The 22,091-nt window shown below is 39.9% G+C and overlaps 1 protein-coding gene across 3 annotated transcripts in view; it reads right to left on the reverse strand.

Annotated features, from left to right (window-relative positions):
- MPPED2 (metallophosphoesterase domain containing 2) overlaps window positions 1-22,091 on the reverse strand; it is a 175,831-nt gene that overhangs the window by 95,329 nt on the left and 58,411 nt on the right. Inside the window, exon 1 of one of the 3 annotated variants that reach the window (XM_081240072.1) lies at window positions 969-1,004. The exons of the other annotated variants lie outside the window; for them this stretch is intronic. The gene's annotated coding sequence lies outside the window, so the exon portion shown is untranslated. Of the gene's footprint in view, window positions 1-968; window positions 1,005-22,091 lie in introns of those variants that run through there. 3 annotated transcript variants of the gene reach the window in all.

Below are 22,091 nucleotides of genomic sequence, written 5' to 3' on the forward strand. Positions count from 1 at the left end.
GCAATTCGATCACATTTCTGAAACCTTTGGTGTGTGTGGGGCACTGTAGATGTTCCCTAATGCCAGTGTTATAAAGGGACCTTGTTATAGCCCCAAGGTGGATAATAGAAGGCATTTTTTTCTGTTTAAAATTATTATTATATTTTAATATCATGACTCCAGCAGAGAGGGAAATGTTTAAACTCTTGAAGGTTCTCTATTCCACTCAGTTATTCTTATTTAAGAATAACTTGGGCTTGAAAATTGGCCAAGCAGAAAATTTTGCAGGAGGATGGAAGGAAAAAAAATAATACCAATGGCTATGAGGATGGAAGAACTATGAGGCTCTGGGATGGACTAAGGAGATGTGTCAGTTAAATTCCTTCCTTGATTGGGATTTAGCATTAGCAGATACAAACTATTATATATAGGATGGATAAAATAACAAGGTCATCCTACTCTATAGCCCAGGGAATTACATTCAATATCCTGTGATAAACCATAATGGAAAAGAATATGAAAAGGAATATATATATATATATATATATATGTATAACTGAGTCACTTTTCTGTACAGCAGAAATTAACACAACATTGTAAATCAAATATACTTCAATAAAAATTAAAATAAATTAATAAATTCCTTCCTTGATGACTGCTGGGGGCCAATAGCAGAGAAAGGCTGAGTCCAGCCTGGAGGCAGGGAGAGGGCTCTGAAGCTAGAAGCAGGTAGAGTCCACCTTTCCCTGCTTTGCTCCCAGCACCTAGAAAAGTGCTTGACACATATTTGGTGCCCACTGCCTACATGTTAAATGAATGAATGGACCTCCAGCACTCCCTCTCGGCTCCACGGTTTGCACTCACTTGCCTCGGCTGCAAAGCCACCAGAAACATTCAATCAGGGCAAGCTCCGTCTCTGACCTCAGTCTGTCCCCCGTCAGGCTCCATTAATTTTCACAAGTCCTGACAGCTCTAACGTTAATACTCACACTTGCTGATGGAGCCACACAGCAGGTTCAGACTGCTACCTTCTCCTCTGAAACTCATGCATTAGGGTTTCTTCCATGCTTGCAATGGGAAACCAAGTCTAAGAAATATTAAACACAGAAAACTATATTACAATAATGTCAAGGCTGAGCCGGAAACCCAGGAGAAAGTAAGGAATGCTGAGTGAACGCCCAGTGGTCTGCTGCAGGAATTAGGGCTAGTGTTAAGAAGCCACAGCTGAAATGCTCCCTCCTCCTCTTCAGCCTCCTCCATAAAAAGAATCACAAGGCATCAGGAGATGTTATAAGCCTAAATCCACAAAGTCCATCCCTCACCCAGGAAAGCAGACCCCCCTCTGGACCCGAGTAGTCACCACTATACGGCACTGATGACAGGTAACGTGACTAAGAAGTGTAAACCACAAGGCCATTAGTACTCATAATTATTATGGACCTGAAAACATCTCAGAGATTTGATTGCTGCTCAGCAGCAACTTGTTTGCATGCATTCTCATCTCAACCATAACCTTATTCCAACACAGCTTTCTGTGACTTAACACACACACACACACACACACACAAACACACACACACATTCATACACTTTACTACCACAAGGTGTTAAAAATGAATGACAATCTCCTCCTTGTTTCCCAACTGAGTACCTCTAAGTTGCTTCCCAGACCAACATGACATGTTCTATATGTAAAGCCATGATGGTAACTGTCCAAGGAAGCATGGCTCCAATTATACTTGAGTACTACCATCTGGCTATGTAACTGGAACCATGGGTAGTCTCTTCACTGTTTATTTTGTCCAACCTCTTCCTTACAAATGAGAGCCTTGGCTTGTTGAGAAAGACTGATACGCCATACAACAAATCTGATCTGAAACAATCAGACTATCTCCTAAAGACCCTTCAGTTGACTTCCTCAAGTTTCCGAAAATTGGATCCAAATCAGGATTTCACTGGATAGTCACAGGAAGAATTGGTAACAACACTGTCAAGTCTCATCTCAACCAGCCGTGTACATGTTTATATCACTGGAGCATAACTGAATGTAGAAATAATGGCATGATGGAGAGATCATGGGCTTTGGAGTCAGACAGATTCAGGACCAAGTTTCTGATTCTGTCACTTACTACCTGAGAAACTGAAACTCAAAACATGCTATTTAACCTTCATATTACTCATCAGAGGATAATTGCACAACCTATATTACAGAGTGGACACACAGACTGAGTGAGATTGATAAAGAACATAATATAAAACTGACACATAAAGGATGATTATTATTATCATTATTTTTATCCTGTCTTTCTTCTGCATTGTAACTTCATTCGAGATAAGGGGTTCATTTCCTACTTCTTACCATCTTAAAAGAGTATTCAATGAGTATCTTTAACAAACTACTAGTGTTGACTGACAAAGTCTATGGTGAGCTGAAAAACAATATGTTGGGATTTTTTTTCCCCACAAAGCCTTTAAAAAAGCAACTAAGAAAAAGGTGTTCCTTCCAGCAATAATTACAAAATAAGCAGCAATTACTCTACTGAATAATTAGAGGAACAAATACAAATCCTATATGTGTGCATTTTAAACCATTAAGTATGGTAAAAAATCAAATAAAAATAATGCTGGCATAAAGGCCATCTTCTTTAAAAAATAATAACAATTTTAGAGGCTTTTTAGATTCCCTCCCCACTTTAACCCCAAAAGTAATAATTAAAAAAATTTTTTTGTAATAACTACTATGATTTTTGCATGCTGAAACAATGTTTGGGCAGATGAATGTAGGATTTCAGTGTGCAGTGATTCCAAGGGGCTGGTCCACAGAAGCCAGAACAGAGGGTTGACAGCAGAAATAAAATCTCTGCCTTAACAGTGCCACTGGGGCTAGATGAAAATGGTCTTCTAGAACTTGATTAAAACTAAATTGAAAAAGAACATATTTGGCTAATATTACATTAGACTAAAATATAGAAATGAACCCTAATACTCTTGAAATCTAATAAGAAAAAGCCATCTCAATTTCCAAACTTTCAAAAGCATCTTCTTTAAATGCATCACAGATGAATTTACATGGTACTTTTGCCAATAAGCAAAACCAAATCACAGGTTTCAATCGGCTTATATTGGAAAGTGTGAGAGCAAATGCTAGAAAATGCAATTACTGCAAACAAACTCCATTTTCTCTCCTCTGAAGGGAATCTCAGAGAATATTTTATTGCCATCAAATAATATTTCTGAAGGCATCAATACACAATTCTATTTTCTTTTCAGAGTGCCCACTCGCTATATAATCTAATCCACTCTATGGATATCTTGAAATTTAGAAAAGAGTCTACAAAAAATGATATTACCTTGCACACACATTCTATGTCAATTTTAATAATTTGCACTCTGGACAGGAAGCCACACAGAGCAAAATTTAGGATCCAATAAAATCGACTTTTTCCATTTTATATTTCAAATTTTTAATGAAGCCTTCCAAGGGTAAAAACTTAAGAGAAATCTCTCAGGGAAGGTTATTTTGATCAATAGTGACAGTGATGAGATGGAGAGAACGAAGATCGCATTCATTTCCTCTTCCATTTTTGCTTCTCCCCCACCCCTCAGCTGGCAAAATTTTCTACTAAGAACTAGATAATCGGAAGCTACAAAGAAGACTTGCTGGGTAGTATGAAATCATGAAGTCTCCTGCTGATAAGGTTTTGGTTTCATTGAAACACTAGTTCCAACAGTCTCTGACCTCTTCTCTTGGGAAGAGCTCTGTGGCCTAATGCCCCAAGCCTCCCCTTTGGGATGAAGCAGTACAAAATATGTACTATAATTTCTCAGGAAGAAAGGATTTCTGGAAAGTCCATCATGGCCCTTGGGGCCCAAGGTTCCAGGAAGTAGAGTTGGAGGTCTATTTCACTTTCTATATTTTTCTTCTTTACTCATATGTTATGGTCTGAAGATTTGTGTTCCCCCAAAATTCATATATTGAAATTTCCAATGTGATGGTATTTGGAGGTGCCACCTTTGGGAAGTGATTAGGTCATGTGGGTGGGGGTGGACGCCCCATGAATGGGATTAGCGCCCTCATAAAAGAGAAGCCACAGAACTCCCTTGCTCCTTACACCATGTGAAGACACAGAAAGAGGACACAATATATGAACCACAAAGAGGGCCCTCACCAGAACTCAACCATGTTTGATTCTGGACTTCCCAGCCTCCTGAACTGTGAGAAATAAATTTCTGTTGCCTATAAGCCACCTAGTCTGTGGTATTTTGTTATAGCAGCCTGAATGGACTGAGACATTATAGTTTACTAGTTTCTTGAGATCTAGCCCCCAGCATCTTAAAGCTACAGTTCAAGAAACAAATTTGCATTGTCTTCTTAAATCTGTTTTCTCATAAGTAGTATGCTTAAAGCATAAGGTGTTTTTTAAAGCTCTCATTTAAATGATTCAATTAAATATTTTAAGGAATCCAGATAATCAGGCCACAGTTGGAGAACACACCGTCTGTGGAATACTGTTCGCAACAAGACAGTAAAATGAAAAAAAAAAAAAGCACAGGTGGTCTTGTTCTATGAGGGTCCCTATTCCTGAACATTTGAAGTCAAATGAATACATACTGCTTTAGCCTTAAATTGTTCATTAAAATGCATGTCCATTTCTGTCTCTTATTGCACATATCCATGCCTTCTAACAAGGTGTCGATTTCCCTACCTTTCGGTTTGCTTCTTTTATGGGCTGAATTGAGTCCCCCTAAAATTCTTATGTTGAAGCCCTCTCCCCCAGTACTTCAAGTATGTGACTGTATTTGAAGACAGGGTCTTTAAAGAGGTAATTAAGTTAAAACGAGGTCATAGGATGGGCCCTAATCCAATCTGATGCCCTTATAAGAAAAAAAAAAATAAGGGCACACAGAGAGACACCAGGAATGTGTACACACAGAGGAGAACCATGTCAGGACACAGCAAGAAGGCAGCCATCTGAAAGCCAAGGAGAGAGGTTTCAGGGGAATGTAAACCTACAGACACCTTGATCTCAAACTTCTAGCCTCCAGACTGAGAAAATAAATTTCTGTTGTTTAAGCCACCCAGTCGGTGGTGTCTTGTTGACAGCCCTAGCAAACTAATATACCTTCTTATAAGGCTTAATCCATCCTACACACTAATGCTAAGGTGATCTTATCAGAATAGAAAACTATTCACATATATTCCTCTGTTCACTTACACAGTCACACACGTTAAAATCCTCCTAGACTCCCTATTATTGCCTATAGACAAAAAGCCGAACTCCAAACACATCACTTGTGTGATGTGTACAAGTCTTTGTGACCTGTCCCCCATTAGTCACTCCTCCACTCGTATTCTGGTCTCTGAGCTTGCCAAGTGCTTGCAGTCCATAGAATGAAGAATCTGTCTACAGGGCTCTCTTTCCCACTTGACTACAGACTTCAGGAGGGTCAGACTCTATTCTATTCCTCTTTGCATTCCCAGCAGGCTTCAATAATTATTTATCAAATGAATGAATGAAGAAATAATTTTATCCTGGTTAAGGATAATGTGAATATGAGTAGCTAGTATCTCAGTTTTGGACTCCAGATGGCCTTAAAGTGTTACAAATCCTATTTTTATTTTATCCTAAGATGGCACTAGTTATATCCATCACAAGATATTCTATTCATTTGTCATTGAGAAACCAAATCTGATTTTAAAAATCAGTTATGGGCTTCCCTGGTGGCACAGTGGTTGAGAGTCCGCCTGCCGATGCAGGGGACATGGGTTCATGCCCCGGTCCGGGAAGATCCCACATGCCATGGAGCGGCTGGGCCCATGAGCCATGGCCGCTGAGCCTGCGTGTCCGGAGCCTGTGCTCCACAACAGGAGAGGCCACAACAGTGAGAGGCCCGCGTACCGCAAAAAAAAAAAAAAAAAAAAAAATCAGTTATAAGGGGACTTTTTGTTGGGGAAGGCAGATGGAAGCAAAGAGACTGGTCTGCACATAGTAAGGATTCAAATTTGTTGAATGGGTGAACAAATAAATGGACAAATAAATGAATGAATAAGCTATACACATCACGCAAATAATGCTTCAATTTCAAAAGAGAAGGGAATTACTATTGTTGCATGATTAACACTATTCATTTAAAGATTTTTCCAGCCTTTGTTCCCAGGATTAGGGAGCCCAGAGGAGATAATCTATAGTGGAGTTAATGCAACAGCCATTCATTATTTGAGGAAGGTGCCTGTATTTCTTCTTCATTGTATCCCTTCATCTGAACGTTTTCCCTCCTAGGCCTCTCAGGCAAATCACTGATGTTTTGACAGCTGGCTTTGCAGAGGCCACTCTTCACGAATGAGTCTACTGACCAAGCCAAACAGGACATGTGTGTGCATCTTCTCAGGCCCCCAAGTCACTGGGTCAGATGAAAGAATCCAGGCTAACATACTTGTAGGGCCAGCTTTTTCCTTTTGCTTCCAACAGAAAATCAAGAGGCAGCAGGGTGCTCCTGACCTCTTATCCTCTAATTCCAGGCTTGCTGAGATTCCAACCTAGGCAAGTCCTCTGAGATCAGAATCATTCCTTCCATGGAACAAGAAACTAAGACCCAGCAAGGTTAAACGACTCAGGTCACCCAGTGAGTTTGCGCAAGGTGAAACTCCTTATTTTGCAGACCAATCCTCTCCTCCTCTACCACCTCATACAATGACAGGGTCAGAGTTTTCGAGTTGGAGATCATTTAAATGATCTGCTTTAAAGATTAGGGAATTCAGATTCTGAAAAACTGAGAGGCTTTTCTGAAGACGGTGCCTACAATCATGAATCCTGACTAAAATCAATCTGCCACTACCTGCAAGGACCAACAAATAACCCCCGGGCATATGGCCACTAATTTCTTCGTATCTCATGGACACTCAGGACTGCTCAGAGTTTATTGTTGGGATACTCTTTCCTGTTCTTTTTTAAACTTCTACTCTTACATTTTAAGATTATTTTCTTTCATTTGATCCATAAGGGCATCTGTTTAGCCACCTTCACTGTGAGCTTAAATCAGAGAGTAACTTAATAGAAATGATTGCTCTGGGACTTCCCTGGCAGTCCAGTGGCTAAGACTTCGCCTTCCAATGCAGGGAGTGTGGGTTCAATCCCTGGTTGGGGAGCTAAGATCCTACATGCTTCAGGGTCAAAAAACCAAATCATAAAACAGAAGCAACACTGTAACAAATTCAATAAAGACTTTAAAAATGGTCCACATCAAAAAATCTTAAACAAAAAAAAAAAAAAAAAAAAAAAGAAAAAGAAAAGTAATGACTGCTCTGAATCCAGCCACTATCCTTCCAAACTTTCTTCTGTCTCTGACACTATTGCTGAAGCATCTTTAATGAAACCCAACAGTAAAGATCTTCCATGAGAGCAACATCGCCATTTTTACCTATTTTTTTCCTTCAGTAGTTAAGGAGCTATATTTGTTGACTCTCAGCCAATTCAGCACCCCTTTTTCATATAAAATACCAAGATGATTTCTCAAGGCTCTGAGCAAAAGATTTTCTAGATTTATATTTTTATAACACATAGGCTCATCTCAACCACGGTATTTCATGTCTGCCTGTCTCTGAAATACTAGCATTTTTTCACTAGGATTATTCTCTTCAGAGTGGGAGGTAAAAGCAGTATCATTGATTCTTAAATGCTGAAAATGGCAGTCAAAATTTTTTGAAAAAGACTACTTTCTTAAGATGAATTCTTTTGGAGTGTTTTAGCCAGAAACTGGAGATTAGATACACTAGTAGGAAAAGAAGATATTTTTGCAGGGTCTAACAATTCCCCACAACAGAGAACTAAAACTATTGCTATTCAAACCCATCCAAAGACTGTAAAGTTGATTCCTTACTGGGAAGGTCTGGACAGATTTCAATTCTTCGGGTTCATCTCTTCTCACTTTTTAACTCTGTAGTGTGGCATTTCACTTTAAACGCCACATTCTTAGATTCACCCACTTTGTGGTTTCTTTTCCCGTTGGGCTCATTTCAAAGCTCTTGCAAAGTTGGGTCACAACCTGATTTCCTAATCCAGCAGCCCTGGGGGAAAGAAATCCTATTAGATTCCATTAAATCTCATTAGATCCCTGACCCTCTCAAAGTTAGAATGAGATCTGATAATGAAATAGGGTCCTGAATGCCCATGAAATGGTCAGTCTCCTTACGACATTCAACAGCTATTCCCTGGGGTCCTAGTGGATGATAGGCAGTGTGCTTGATGTAACGATGCACAAAACAGAAAAGGTCTCAGCTGTTATGGAGCTTAAACTCAGCTGGGAGTAAGAGACAATAAAGCAGTAAATACCCACTAACGTAACTCAGATTATGGTAAGTGCTCGGAAGGGTATTAGCAGGTGCTATGACAGAGAATAATAGAGGAAATCTACTGAGATATGCCAATCAAGGATGGTGTCTTTGAGGGAGATCAGTGGACATTTTCAGTCTGCCCAGCCCTTTTTCAATAACAAGATACATAAGAAATAGACTTGCCTGATCATGTGTAACATAATGTAAGGAGGCAGGAAGCACATTCATGCATGCTTACACACGCATGTGCACACGTGATGTTTAGAAGCGTATATCAACCATGTGGTTCCTTTAAGATCTCTATTTTCATGAGAACACCCATCTTCTATTGTCAATTAGTGGAAAATTAACTAGGGAATATTTTTTAAACCTACTCTTGTGATCAAAAATATTTCTAAAACGTGTTTATTCAACTTCCTGCCCCGGGAAGACAAGCATACTAAGGGCCTGATGGTGAAGCTGCCATGCAGGAGGTGAAAAGTACAAGATTGGGCTAGATGTGCACATACCCTGCAAGTGAGTTATTGCTGCTCTCTGGGGGTGGTTGGGAGCAGCTCAACAAAGCTGATGTATTTGCTTATTTTCTTAGGCTTTACCTTTGTCATCTTAAAAATCCTCATTATCATAGGGAACTGGGCTCTGGGTAGTTGAGGTTTACTATAGCATGATGGCTTAACTGAAGGGATGCCAAACAGGAGGTAACAGACTGTCCCATGAAGACTGTGCTGACTGGCGTTGAGCTACAGGAGACCTGGGGGAGGGGATGACTAGGGCTGACTCCTGACAGGGGCTCTGCTCCCCACTGCCATGATCATTCTACTTGGCCACCACTGACTTTCCATGTTTTATTCATGAAACCTCAGACCTTAAAGGTCTTAATAGGATTTCTCTCAGCTCTCCAAAGATGCCGTGGACAAGGCTTTACAGGAAGTCGTACCAGCCTGTGTCTTGGTCCAGAAGCAGATCATTTTTGTTTGTTGTGTGGTGGAACAAGCGGAGCGAAGGGAAAACTCTGTTCAAAGAAAAGTTTATAAAGAAGCTTGAATTAAAGAACAAGCGTCAAAATGCGTCTGCTGTGGTTGAAGAGAGCCTGAAGGTGGGGGGGCGAGAGGTAGAGTTCTGCCCCCTTGGCCCCCATTGCTAGCCCCTTGCAACACAGCTGAAAAATCACTGCCCTAGAAGTCAGATTGTGCAAACCCTTTAATCATTATAAGGTCTGAGATAGTTACTCTAGGCCAGTGGCTTCCAAACCTGTCTGATGTCCTGACTTAGGCAGGGAGTTAAAAAAAAAAAAAAAATCAGATTCCAGGCTCCCTCCTGGGAGACTCTGATTCTCTAGGTCTGAGTGGGCCATGATCTTAAGGAAAAATATTCTCTTTTCTCACTTCCACTTTTTCTTTGCATCTTCTAGCAATTAGGTACGATCTCAGTGGCCAACATGACCCTCGCAAGAGGGGTATTGGAGGCCTCTTGTCCTACTTTCGTTCTTGTCCAGAGGCAGAGGGAGTCCTCAGTCTACCCATGGTTCAGGCTAATTCACCTATAAAGGAAACTGAGCTCAAAACCACTAGAACTGAACAATGATATCATTCATTTCTGTTTGTTCTTGCTTTTACTTTTGCTTTTGCCAGGCTTTGACTGCTGTGCATGTCTCTTTTACTGAGGGTTTAACAGGCATCCTTGCTACCCTATATCAGTGGGTTCAGATTCCAATGGGTCTTCCCATCTCTTGATGACCAACTGATGGTGACAACTAATTCATCTGGATTATTAAAAGGATACTCCCTGTGCTATCGTTAAGAACCTTGACAGGTCAAATTTAGATGGGTTAGAGAGAAAGAAGATTAAGCTACTCTGAACAGCCAGCCATCAAACATAATACACGATTATGGGTTGAGCCTCTCAAAGTTTTGGAATCTGACTGCATAACAGGAATCTTCTCTCTGGACAACATTTCTACTGGAAAGAGACATAGGTGACTAGAAGTCAATCATCCTGTTTAATATATGGGGCCTGGTAGTTGTTCCATGAGAAGGGCAAGAGATGAAACAGAAGAAAGAAAAGAGAAAAAGAATCAAAGGAAAAGGAAAAGAGAAAAGTAAAAAATTTCAAGATGAAAATAGGAAACAGGTGATAAGCATGACATTTTAAGTGTTACACAAGGTGTCTCAGTCACCAGCTTGCCATGCCACAACAGCTGTCTCCTGAATTACAGTAAGTCATACTAAATGAACTCTATTCTAGGAAAATAGTAGGTGACTCTCTCCAAGGTGCCATCCAAAGATCCTTCATTATTTGACTCATGAAGCAGACACTGTTGATGGTCTATTCAAATCCTCACCCCAGCTTTCCAAGATAGCAGAGCCTCCGATTTTGTTCATATATTCATCCCTCTTGCCTCCCCCCCACACCCCCCAAAGCCATGTGCTCAAGAAAGAAGGGCCTATTCTTAGAAGACCCAGGCAAATGGATCTTGATTAATCAGCAATTCTATTTCCCTTGCCAGTGATTGGTTTAAAAAGGTGCATGTCACCCAGTCCTAGCCAATGAGACATGAGGGCCAATCTGCTGACGGGCTTCTGAGAAAGGGTCACCACCTGTACAAAGAGACAATACAAAGAGGAAATGGCCCTCTTCTTCCTCTGAACATTGTCATGCCTTCATTCTATGCCTGGTACTTCAACAGTTACTCTCCAACCTTAGTAGCAAGACTAACAGCATATGAGAAGTGGAGAAAGGAAGACTGAAAGAATCCCTGAACTACCGGATCCCGAAAAATGCTTCACTCCCAACCTTCTTGTTGTGTGAGATAACAAGCCCCTTGTTGTTTAAGCTATTTTGTTTCTTGCAGCCAAAAGCCTCCTAACCGATGCAACTCACTATGTTTATATGTCCACATGTTTAATTAATAATCTTTCTCCCAAATAATACTGCTTGTATACCTTCTATTCCTCCTTACAACAGCCTAGTAAGGGATCCTGATAAGTGTAAACAAAATCAAATGGTGATGACCATTATGAGGCTTAGAACTAACACACAAAACACTTACCCTCTGTTGGGCTCTGCCCTAAAAAACTTTATACATTAACCTACTTAATCCTTAGAACAACCTTATGGAGTGAGAACTATTATCCCCTTTTACAGATGAGGTAACTGAATTAAACAGAGATCACAATGGAAAAGAATGGCCTATTGTTAAGGTGATGAGAGTTTGCAGAACGTATCCCTGAACTTGACCATGGGACACTGTCGTAAGTGAGAATGGTGGCAGTGGACTGGCAGGAAAGCCACAGAGGAGTTCATTAAAACTCCAGTTATTCAGACTCACCTGTAGAGAATCTGATTCAATATGTCTGAGCTAGATTCCAGGAATCTGAATTTTTAACCACCTACCTGGGTTAAACAGTCAGTTTTAGGAGATAGGGAATGGGAGAAAAGTGAGCTGCCCAAGATTTGGGGGACATAATAGGATAAACTGAGTTGGTCTATTAACTCCTTTTTAAGTAAGTATGCAAAAGGCTCAAAAGTTAACTCCTATCAGAGTGATTAGATAACCTTGATTCTTTATAGATTAGGATCATAAACCAAAATGAATCTGCTTCCTAAATCCCATAGAACACAAACAGTTTTGTGTTTTCTTGTCTTCTTGACTGCCTGATTCACATAATGGCCCCAACTTGCCCCACGATACACCAAGAAACTCTAGCAACAGACATGAAACTGCCTACAATGTGAAAGATAGTTAAAAATTCCACCAAGCCAAGGTCACAGTAATTTCAGGAACTTTCTAGTAGAGATACTTGAAAGTCTGGATTGGCCAGAGAGTTAAAATAAAGCAGGCATACATTTTCACGATGGCAATTTTCTGTCTATCACGGTCAGAGAGCATGAGTTTGATAAAAGATGAATGACACTAAACCAGGACCTGTAAACACATGGTATGTGCGTAACCATCTCCCCATCCTACAACACAGCAAACATTGCTAACTGATCACAATGTCTTTCCCATTGAGTCTGGATGTGGCATGAAGATCCTTCTTAACAAAGTGCTTCAGGGCTGAAATCCCCTAAGAACATGGAAAAAAAATAAGATCTTTTACAACTAGAAGAAAAAAAAGATGTGAAAATATTATGCATTCATCTCCCATACACTTTTCTGGTGCATCCAAGTCTCATTATTATTATAGCTCCTCGTTTCTTGTTCATAAAGAGCACTTGGATAAATGTTTGCTGAATGTAATTTAGTTTTTTCCTACTACTTTGGCCAAAGAATTTAGCATTTCCCTAACATGAATATTAAACTCAACAGAGCCCATGAAGCACTGGAACCAAAGCAGTTAATTAGCAAGTCACCAAGACTGGAGCAAGAAGCAGGAGGTATGGCTTAGGAAGCTGCCCATTTTTCTTGTAATAAAGAAAATAAAGACAGTAATTATAAGAACATTTATTAACCCCCCAGTATGGGTAATTGCCATCAGATGTGGGTCTGTCAGTCTTGCATTAACATAAGCTACTGAATCTTGGTTTTCAATGGCACAGTAATGCCTATGATACTGCAGATAAGTGCTAACGCTGGAGTTTTGAGAACCAAGCCCTGTGTCCAGCAAATGCTTTTAAAAGAATTTCACTCTCAATGGTTGCTTGCCCAGAAGAAATTCATTTTATGTTAAAAAAAAAAAAAAAGTAAGAGAGAAAACAAGGAGGCATTCAATTGAGCAAGCATTTTCTTAACTCATTTTAAGATAATCTCTTGCATTCACCAACAATTTCTCCAATGGGTGGAACCACAGAAAGAGACTTACTATGGTTTAGCTGTATGCTCCATTCTACATTGGCGTACGACCTAAAATAATGGAATGGTGATAAAACAACAAAAAAAGAAAGGCTATTATAATGGTCAGGACACGCCGACCAATTTGAAATTGAATTACACAGCCTGCTAACCTTTATGATGGGATAAAATTTCTTTCTACATTATGCATTATACTAAAATTTGTAGCACCTCCCCCTCCCCACTTCTTGAGCTAACAGACTCCTACACACACCTCCTTGGTGATAAAGCCTCTCTTCAACCCCAAAAGCATTGTTCCTGCTGACTGCGAAGGCAGGGCACAGCTTGTGCAAGATTTCATTTTCACAGCTATTGTTAGTTGGTGTGCATCTATATTTGACACCAGAATATACACAAACAGTATTATGAACACCGGGCCTATTTTCTTAATACCACAGGCACACATTTTAAAAAAGGATGGATTCAAACATACACATATGGTAGAAGAGATTTTTAAAAACCAACTCTATTGAGGAGCTTTGTTACATTTTTAAAAAGGATGTGCAGAATCCTGCACACTGCATATTTGACGAAGCAAGCACACTTCAGAAACTCTGAACTATCCAAGTCTAGAAGTAGTACAAACTTTTCTGAAGGATGAGGCTGCCTGTGTGGGCTGAGTTCTTGCTCATTTGGTGTGTTTCTCTCACTCTTTAGGAGACGGAGCAGGGTGCCAATGCAAGGGGAAAGAGCATGTTCTATAAGCATGGACAACTTCAGACGTCACCTGCTCTAATCCTGAGAAAGAAAACTAAGAGAGGATGGCAGGAATCACTTTAACAAGTTTCTTGATCCTTCTTCCTCCTGTCATGAGAGACGAGTTTCCAAACTGACCTTATTAAAACCATGTATAAAATACTTCTAGGAGACTGGACCCTTCTTAAAACTCGAGTTCTTTCCAGACACCTCAGACTATGGAATCTTACTCTGTAATGCATTTTGGCTTATGTATAATAAAAATGAAAAACACACCCAAATACACTGACTTGTGAACACATGCATGCTCTATATCACTAAGCTGTATCTATGATCTTTTTTGTTTGGCCGTGCCGTGCGCCTTGTGGGATCTTAGTCCCCCCACCAGGGATTGAACCCAAGCCCTCGGCAGTGAGAGAGTGGAGTCCTAACCACTGGACAGCCAGGGAATTCCCAATGACCATTTTTTTTTTTTTTTTTAATATTTGCAAGGCAGGCAAAGAGACCATCCATAAGAATAAAAACTTACATCTGAGGACTACTGAAAGAGAATATGGCAAGTCATGAGCTACAAAACAACTAACAGACACTGCACATAGTTTCTGTTTTAGATATTTCCAGAAATCCTAGACTCTTTTAACTGACACTCTCTAGTCCCTCCGAGACACACACTGGCTGCTGCCCACAGTGCACTGACGAATAACAGTCACAATTATCCCTGGCGACCCCTGTGCACTTCTGCTCCAACACACAGCATCCCAGAGTTACGTGCCTTTATCCCCAAACTAGTTTATGCTGGCTGTACTTTTTACCATAATCATCTAATCATCTAATCAGAGAGGATGGCAGGAACCACCTTAACAAGTTTCATGATCCTTCTTCCTGTCATGAGAAACGAGTTTCCAAACTGACCTTATTAAAACCATGTATAAAATACTTCCAGGAGACTTAAAATGACTAGATATGAACAGTAAAAGACTGTATAAATTCACTGTTGCATGAGGGTATATGACACCACTTTAAAAAGTGAGGGGAAAAGAATCATAATAATCTAGAACTATTCTGTACTCAGATTGTTTTGCAACTAAGTTTTCGTTCTTACTCGCCAATACATAAAGTGGAAATGTGATAAATATGATACATTTTAGATAAAGGTGATAAACTATATGTGTGATTTACCTAAGAATGATAGTGCAGTTTCCAAATCACAATGTCTATATTCAAAGAAAAGCCTTCAGACACGGCAGCTATAGATCAGAAGACTGGCCAAAACATGAACATCTGTATGTTTCAAGTTAAAATAAAAATATTTAGCTACATGCTTAGCACAGCTATAGTTTCCCGCTTTAGCCGACTTCTTGATTAATTGCACACTTTCCAGTCCCTGTCACACTGGACAGAGGGCTTTAGCTGGAGTAGGAATTGCACATGCAAACAGCTGTGAAGGTGGAAATCACACCCTTCCCCACCCCTAACCCTCACGCGGCCTTTCCAAAGAACAAAACATCCTGGGCTTCCCTGGTGGCGCAGTGGTTGAGTGTCCGCCTGCCGATGCAGGGGACACGGGGTCGTGCCCCAGTCCGGGAAGATCCCACATGCCGTGGAGCGGCTGGGCCCGTGAGCCATGGCCGCTGAGCCTGCGCGTCCAGAGCCTGTGCTCCGCAAGGGGAGAGGCCACAACAGTGAGAGGCCCGCGTACCGCAAAAAAAACAAAACCAAAAACCAAAAAACAAAACATCCAGACTCAAAACCTATATCTGCACTACAAAAGACACACATGTATTTTTGGTTTCTGCCTATTTTTATAGAAGAATGGTAAGTTTCCTCACTTTCACAATGCTACATATTCAAGTTTAGAGATTCATTTGTCAACTCAATATAAGTTATTTTTAGGCTTTGTGTTACATTGCTTTCTAAATCCAGGCTTTCTGTGAAGGAAGGATTCATAAAATGAAGAATATGAAACTATGCAACTATCAGTTTTGTTTCTTAAACCCCCAAGGACCTCACAAAGTACAGCTAACCCATCCTCCGCTCCTACTAGTAACACTAGTCCAATCACTAGGACTACCACCACTATCACCACCACTAAGACTATTACTACAGGCCTTTGTTTGACCACCAATTCCAAATGCAGGTGATAAAGGGAAATAAATGCATAGGTCTTTGATAAAGGGCAGGCACTGAATCACAAAAGACTGTGTAATGTGAAATAATTCAGAGTCTATAGGTAAAGAATTAACAATCTCATTCTCAGTATTTTACAGAGAAATCAAAGCTTTGGAAGTTGTATGTTTTATATCAGATGTCTGTCCTCACAGGCATGTTTAGTCTCCTCAAAATAGGAAAGTTTATCTCCCAACCTTATTTTCAAACAAAGGAGAAAAGTACAAAGTAGAGAATAAGTGAGATTCATATCAGTGGCAGAAAGAAGGGAGACAACACAGTTTAATGTACAACTTTACCCTGAAATTAGAAGAAAAAAATGTGCTCTTTCTTCCCTGCTCCTGAAATTTCAGGAAGCACCAGGAGAATTTAAGAAATACCAGGAAAAAATTTATTTCAGTTTCATAATGCACACAAAACCTTCTGTGATAACATCTAAATCTGATAGATCAATAATGCATGTTATAGTTAGCTGCTTAATTATTCATTTTGGATGTAACCAAATAGGTTTTAAAACAAACTCCAAATGTGAAAAGAACTAGGAAGTACAGGTAGTGTAATCAAAAAAAAAAGTATTTCCCCAATGTAATTCTTATCTGGAAGATTATAAAAGTCTCCTCTAGTTTTCAAAATTAGAAAGGGATATTTTGATTAAGAACTTTATATATATTTTTTACAATAATGTATGTTTTATGGACTCTTACAAATGCTAAAAACAAATGCCTTAAATCCCCCATTTCAAAATACAGTACATAAAAATGGCATATATTACATTATCAAAAGGTTACAAGGTGACAAACAAGTAAATTTGAGTCTAAAAACATTATCCAAAAATAGGTAATAAAAAGTGAAAAAAAGCAAACAAAGAGAACGTTCATTTGGTGGGGGGCAAATCAAAATAGAAGACTAATTGAAGGTTGCTATATATGGTTGCAAAGGCTGTTGACTGCAAAAGAGCAACAGCCAAGGGGGTGAGTGGGAGCTGTGTGCTTTTCAACAAGCATGTACCCACCAGGTTCAGAAGATACCTCTTCACACTTTGTACAAAAGCACTTTATGGACAAGCAGCAGTCCTGATCAGGAACAACATATTGGGAAGACTGAAAAAAAATTTAAGTGAAAATGCAAAACTACTCCCATTTCCTTCCCCAAGTAATAACATAGAAAAACAACAAGAATAAACAAAAACAAAACCAAGTGTAGGGATCTGAGTTTCAAAATGAATTCCCCCCTTTTAGGCTAAATTATGAATGCTACTAACCAGCTGTCTTTGTAGGAATGCGTCCATCGATAGCTCTGGATTTTGCCTTCAAGTTTCCATCAGGACTAACTTAGTCACGCCAGAAACACACAGAAAATCTGAGTGTGCAAGTTTCCAGTGCCATCAGCCAGGCTATCCAAGCTCTTATGATCTCACTCTGGAACATTCTGGCCAGCAGTCTAACAGCCTTCCATCAAACAAACCTAATTTATTTGACATTCATTAAGAATTTCACCAATTTTTAAAATTAATTAAGATACCAGGCAGTACCTCTCGGAGCAAAAAATCATGTTAGATAACTCTCTACGGTAAACATATTTTCTGGTCTTTGACAGTATAGTGTAAAAACTAGAAATGAAAGAAAGATAACATCACTCGAGTCCCCACTGCCATGAATCTCTAAGATCCTGGAGGCCCACCCTCCCCGAATGCGTGGAAGAAGACAGGACTCAACACAGACGCTGCCTTTTAGAATTTGGGGATCTATGTTATGGTAGATGCAGCATCTGTAGCTTCAGATTAAGAATAACTTCTTTGTATGTTTGCTCAGAGGACTGAATGAGATAACAAACGTGTTTTCAAAACACCCACATAGCATGGCATCTTGTCAGTTAATATACAACTCTTCTTATAATATTACTTAGAGATGTAGGTATAAATAGGCTAATTTTATAAGGTCAAGTTTCCTTTATAACCTCCTCACTCTTTAAGGGTAAGAAAGTGAGAAACAGTATTTTGATTTAGTCTGATTTGGTTTGGCTTTTAAAACTAATTGCAAGGCATGATTCTGGATTGGATCCTAGAATAGAGAAAAAAATGCTATAAAGGACATTACTAGGACAATTGGCAAAATCTGAAAAAAAATCTGAGATTAAATAATAGAATTGTATCAATTTATGTTTGATTTTGAAAACTGTAGTGGGTTAATGTAAATGAATAGCCATGTTCTCAAGAAAGAATCATTGAAAAATTTAGAGTAAAGGGCCTGATATCTGTAGCACACACTCAAATGCTTCAGAAGAAAAGAAAGAAAGGAAGGAAGGAAGGGAGACGGAGAAAGAAAGTGATAAAGCAAATGAGGCAAAACTAACAGCTGGGGAATCTGGGTGTAGGGTATATTGGAGCTCATTGTATTATTCTTGCAACTTCTCTGAAATTTGAAATTAGATTCAAAATAAGAAGTATAAAAATGTTCATTGAAAAATGATTAATCAACTGGGGCCACCCACTGGTGTGAGAAGTGCTGTCTATACCTTAATGGCCCTTCTGGTACTTTACCTTGGACTGCACTCCACTTCCCGCTCCCTAGGCCAGTGGCCTGCCCCGTGTGCAGGAATGGCTGAATTGAATTACGTGGACAGCGCTACAACTGTGTCCTCTTCTCGTTCATCTTCCTTGCAAGACTCCAAGTGAGCATGTGTGGGGTGAGCTAATGATTTGCTGTGTTATCTCTGATGAGTACTATATTATTTGCATCATAATATTTTCATTTCTCCCCCCTTTGCACATTATGCCAAGTGGACAGCAAGGTCAGCTAAGTTACTATAAGGGATTTTTAATGAAAACAATTATAAATTTAAAATAACTGTGTTTAAGGCATTTAACAGTCAGGAGGGTCAAGTGATTACAGCAGTTACAAGACCCATGGGACGTGTTCACACCAAAACAAAGTGAATAAATTACCTCAGCTGGTGCATGTAATCACTAAGTGACCACAGGGGTCAGGCAGAGTGAAACCCTGAAGACTCGCACGCAAAACCAATAATAAAAATTTATCAGTCAAAGGGGGAGAGGGAGGACGTCAAGAATTAGCGAGTCGGGTGATAGACTAAAAGCAGAACTGACTCTCCATGCAGCTTCAGGGCCAGGAAAATGACAGTCAAAAACCCAGGGGACAGCTGGAAAAAAAGATTCCAGGGGACAATATGCAGGTGGGCTGGGAGGAGGTGGGAGAGCTGAAATGGAAATGACCTATGCAGTATCAGCAAGTTCAAAGCCAAACCCGGGGTCACTTTGGCACAAGGATGACTGTCTTTATCCAGAAACCTGTGGTGGAGTCTGGAAATCCATTCGAAGGTTTCTGATGTAAGAACGTGATCATCTCTAACATTTACATGGCACTTGACATCTTCTGAGGATGTCCCTCAAATGTTACCCTCACAACTCTATTTCTCCTTGTTGGAGAAAAGAGGTGGCTGAACATCAGGGAAGCAATGCATTTTGTTCATGGAAATACAACTAGGAAGTGAAGAAGCCAAATATTTATTAAAGAGTCTTTATTCGCTAAAGACTCCGCTGGCAATATGCTCTTAGGAGACTCATAATCAAAAGAGGAGATGAGAAGCCCTTGAGTAATTTGTGCTAATGGTCTAAACACCATACAGAGGGGAGGAAAAGATGACCACCAATTGGGAAGGCAGGGCCAGTTTCGTAACAGAGGTAAACTTTGAATTGGGCCTTAAAGAATGAACAAAATTCACAGAAGAGAGGGAACAAGGTTGGCAGGCAGGCAGTGGGACCCACAGGAGCAAATATTCAGTTATTCAGCAAAAATCTGTTGAGCACTTACTATGCACATGGCATCATGCTTGCGACCTCATCAATGACAAGGAGCAGAGAGACACACCCCTGCTCTCACAGAGCTTGCTTTCCTTCCTCTACCCATCCAATCAGTGCACATGTGTTGAGCAGCTCCTGCGCAGAGGTGTATACTCTTGTAGGTATGGAGGATATGACAGTGGTAAATGGAACAAGTCCAGACCCTCACGGAGCTTGCATTCAGTGGAGGAAGACTGATAATAAATAAGAAGACACAGAAGTAGGAAAAATAAGATCTCACCAAGGAGGTTTGAGCAGAGACCAACAGACCTGGGAAATGGATAAGGTGGCAATGACTTTGGACCAGCATGTGTCTGTGGCCGGAGCACTAGCAAGAGAGAAAAGATATGACATAAGCCCAAAGAGCTAAAGAGAGGGTGGAGAGAAGTATGTTGGGGAGGGAAGCTGGGCAGAAAGATTGGACCAGCTCATGAAGAGCCTTGAATGGCATAACAGACTTTATTCCATCAGTAAATGGTTCCTAAAATGCATTCCAGAAAATATGAGTCTGACGGCATAATCCATGGGAAAAGGGTCCTGTGCCTCTACTGCATCTGTAAAAATGGTGATAACAGTATCAACCCACCTGAATGTTGTGAAGATATGAGTTAATTCTTGTAAATAGTCAGGCAGTGGTGAGTACTCAGTAAGCATTAGTTATTAAACAGTTCCAGGAAAATGAATGGTAGGCTGAGCCTTGGCAGTTTCTTTAGGTACAACAGACACTCAAGAAGGAAAGCTAACAAAACCTAGTCATTTTTAGATACAGGAGGTTTAGGTGCCTGGGTTAATGGTCATGTGAATCAGAAATGGGTATTCAGGAGAATGAGCAGTATTTGGAGGAGATACTAGTTCGGTTTGAGATATATCGTCTTTGAGGTATCTGTGTACCTTCTACCATCTGTGGCAAAATACCTAGTCTCCAGTTAAATGCAAGTATCTGGAAAGAAAAACAGATTAAGATAAAATCAGGACTCCATGCCACAAATAAAACCTCAAAGAATGAAAATAATCTCCCAGGTTTTGATATGTAGAAATAGTGCAGGATGAGAAATGACATCACACCCAGGCAGAAGATAAAGCCCCTAGTCCTGTGCAAAACTGGGTAAGATGTTTAAACTCCCTGAGTTCTAGCTGCCTAATTTATAAAATCAGGGAAATAATACTGACCATCAGGGCTGGATGCTAAAGGCAGTGACACTGCTCTCTCGTTCCCTTCTCCATTCTCAGCGCCTACCACAAAGCAGGACCTGGTCCAGAGGAGATCACATGCAAATAATCCTTTGAGGATGAAGTCCCTTCACTTTCTGGGATACAAGGATCCTGGTCCAGATTTAGGATTATACAGTTTAGGGGCTTCAATATTGCCTCTTAGCCAGACGGTTTGGAAAATTTGGGGACTTTTTTATTTCCAAAGAGCTCCTTTTTAAATTTTATTTATTTATTTTTAATAGTGATACAGTTTTCAAACAGTAAAGTGAGGAAAGATTCACCCATTTCAGGACAGTGTTTATGTGGTTTTCTTCTGTTAAGCTGATGAAGTAATGGTTCTATGTGTCTTGGCCATGTCTATTTCTCTTTAGGAGATGGGGATATTTCAGCAAAGGAGGAAGCAGGAAGCTTTAGAAGTGAAGGTTCAAAGAGTGGTTCAAAGCTCTCGTCTCAGCTCCTGGATTGGCTCAGGGCATGACCCCAGTCTGTCCTTCTACCTTTCTGGATCTCCATCCATTGATCAGCAAGACAGGGGTAATACTGTCTGCCCATATCAACTTCCCTGGACCATTATAAGCATTAATGATCTAATATACTCAAGGTACTTTGAGTCCTTTGGAGGAAAGATGTCATATAAATTAGAAGCAGTACAATTAATGTAATTTAAGAAAATGGCTGGCCATAACAGACAGGATTAGGTTCACATGGACCACGAAATGACCTAGCCTTTGTGTCCTCAGGTCACTGATGATCCTTTCCATTGGAACAAAACCCAATCTTACTTATTTGAGCATATTCAACTATTCTGTGTTTGGTTTTTGTTTTTTTTTAAAGTACTGTACTTAATAAAATGACTTATACTTTAAAGTTAATTTTATCCTTATTGGGAAAATGTATTTATATATGAATTGACTCATGAAGTAATTCACTTTAGGATAAAAGATTCTTCAATATAAAGGACAAGTAAATAGTAAGCATGAATCAACTGTTACTTGGATTACACAGATACTCATCCT

The sequence above is a fragment of the Mesoplodon bidens genome (assembly GCF_964165515.1).
Source record: "Mesoplodon bidens genome assembly, chromosome: 7".
NCBI classification, from domain to species: Eukaryota; Metazoa; Chordata; class Mammalia; order Artiodactyla; family Ziphiidae; genus Mesoplodon; species Mesoplodon bidens.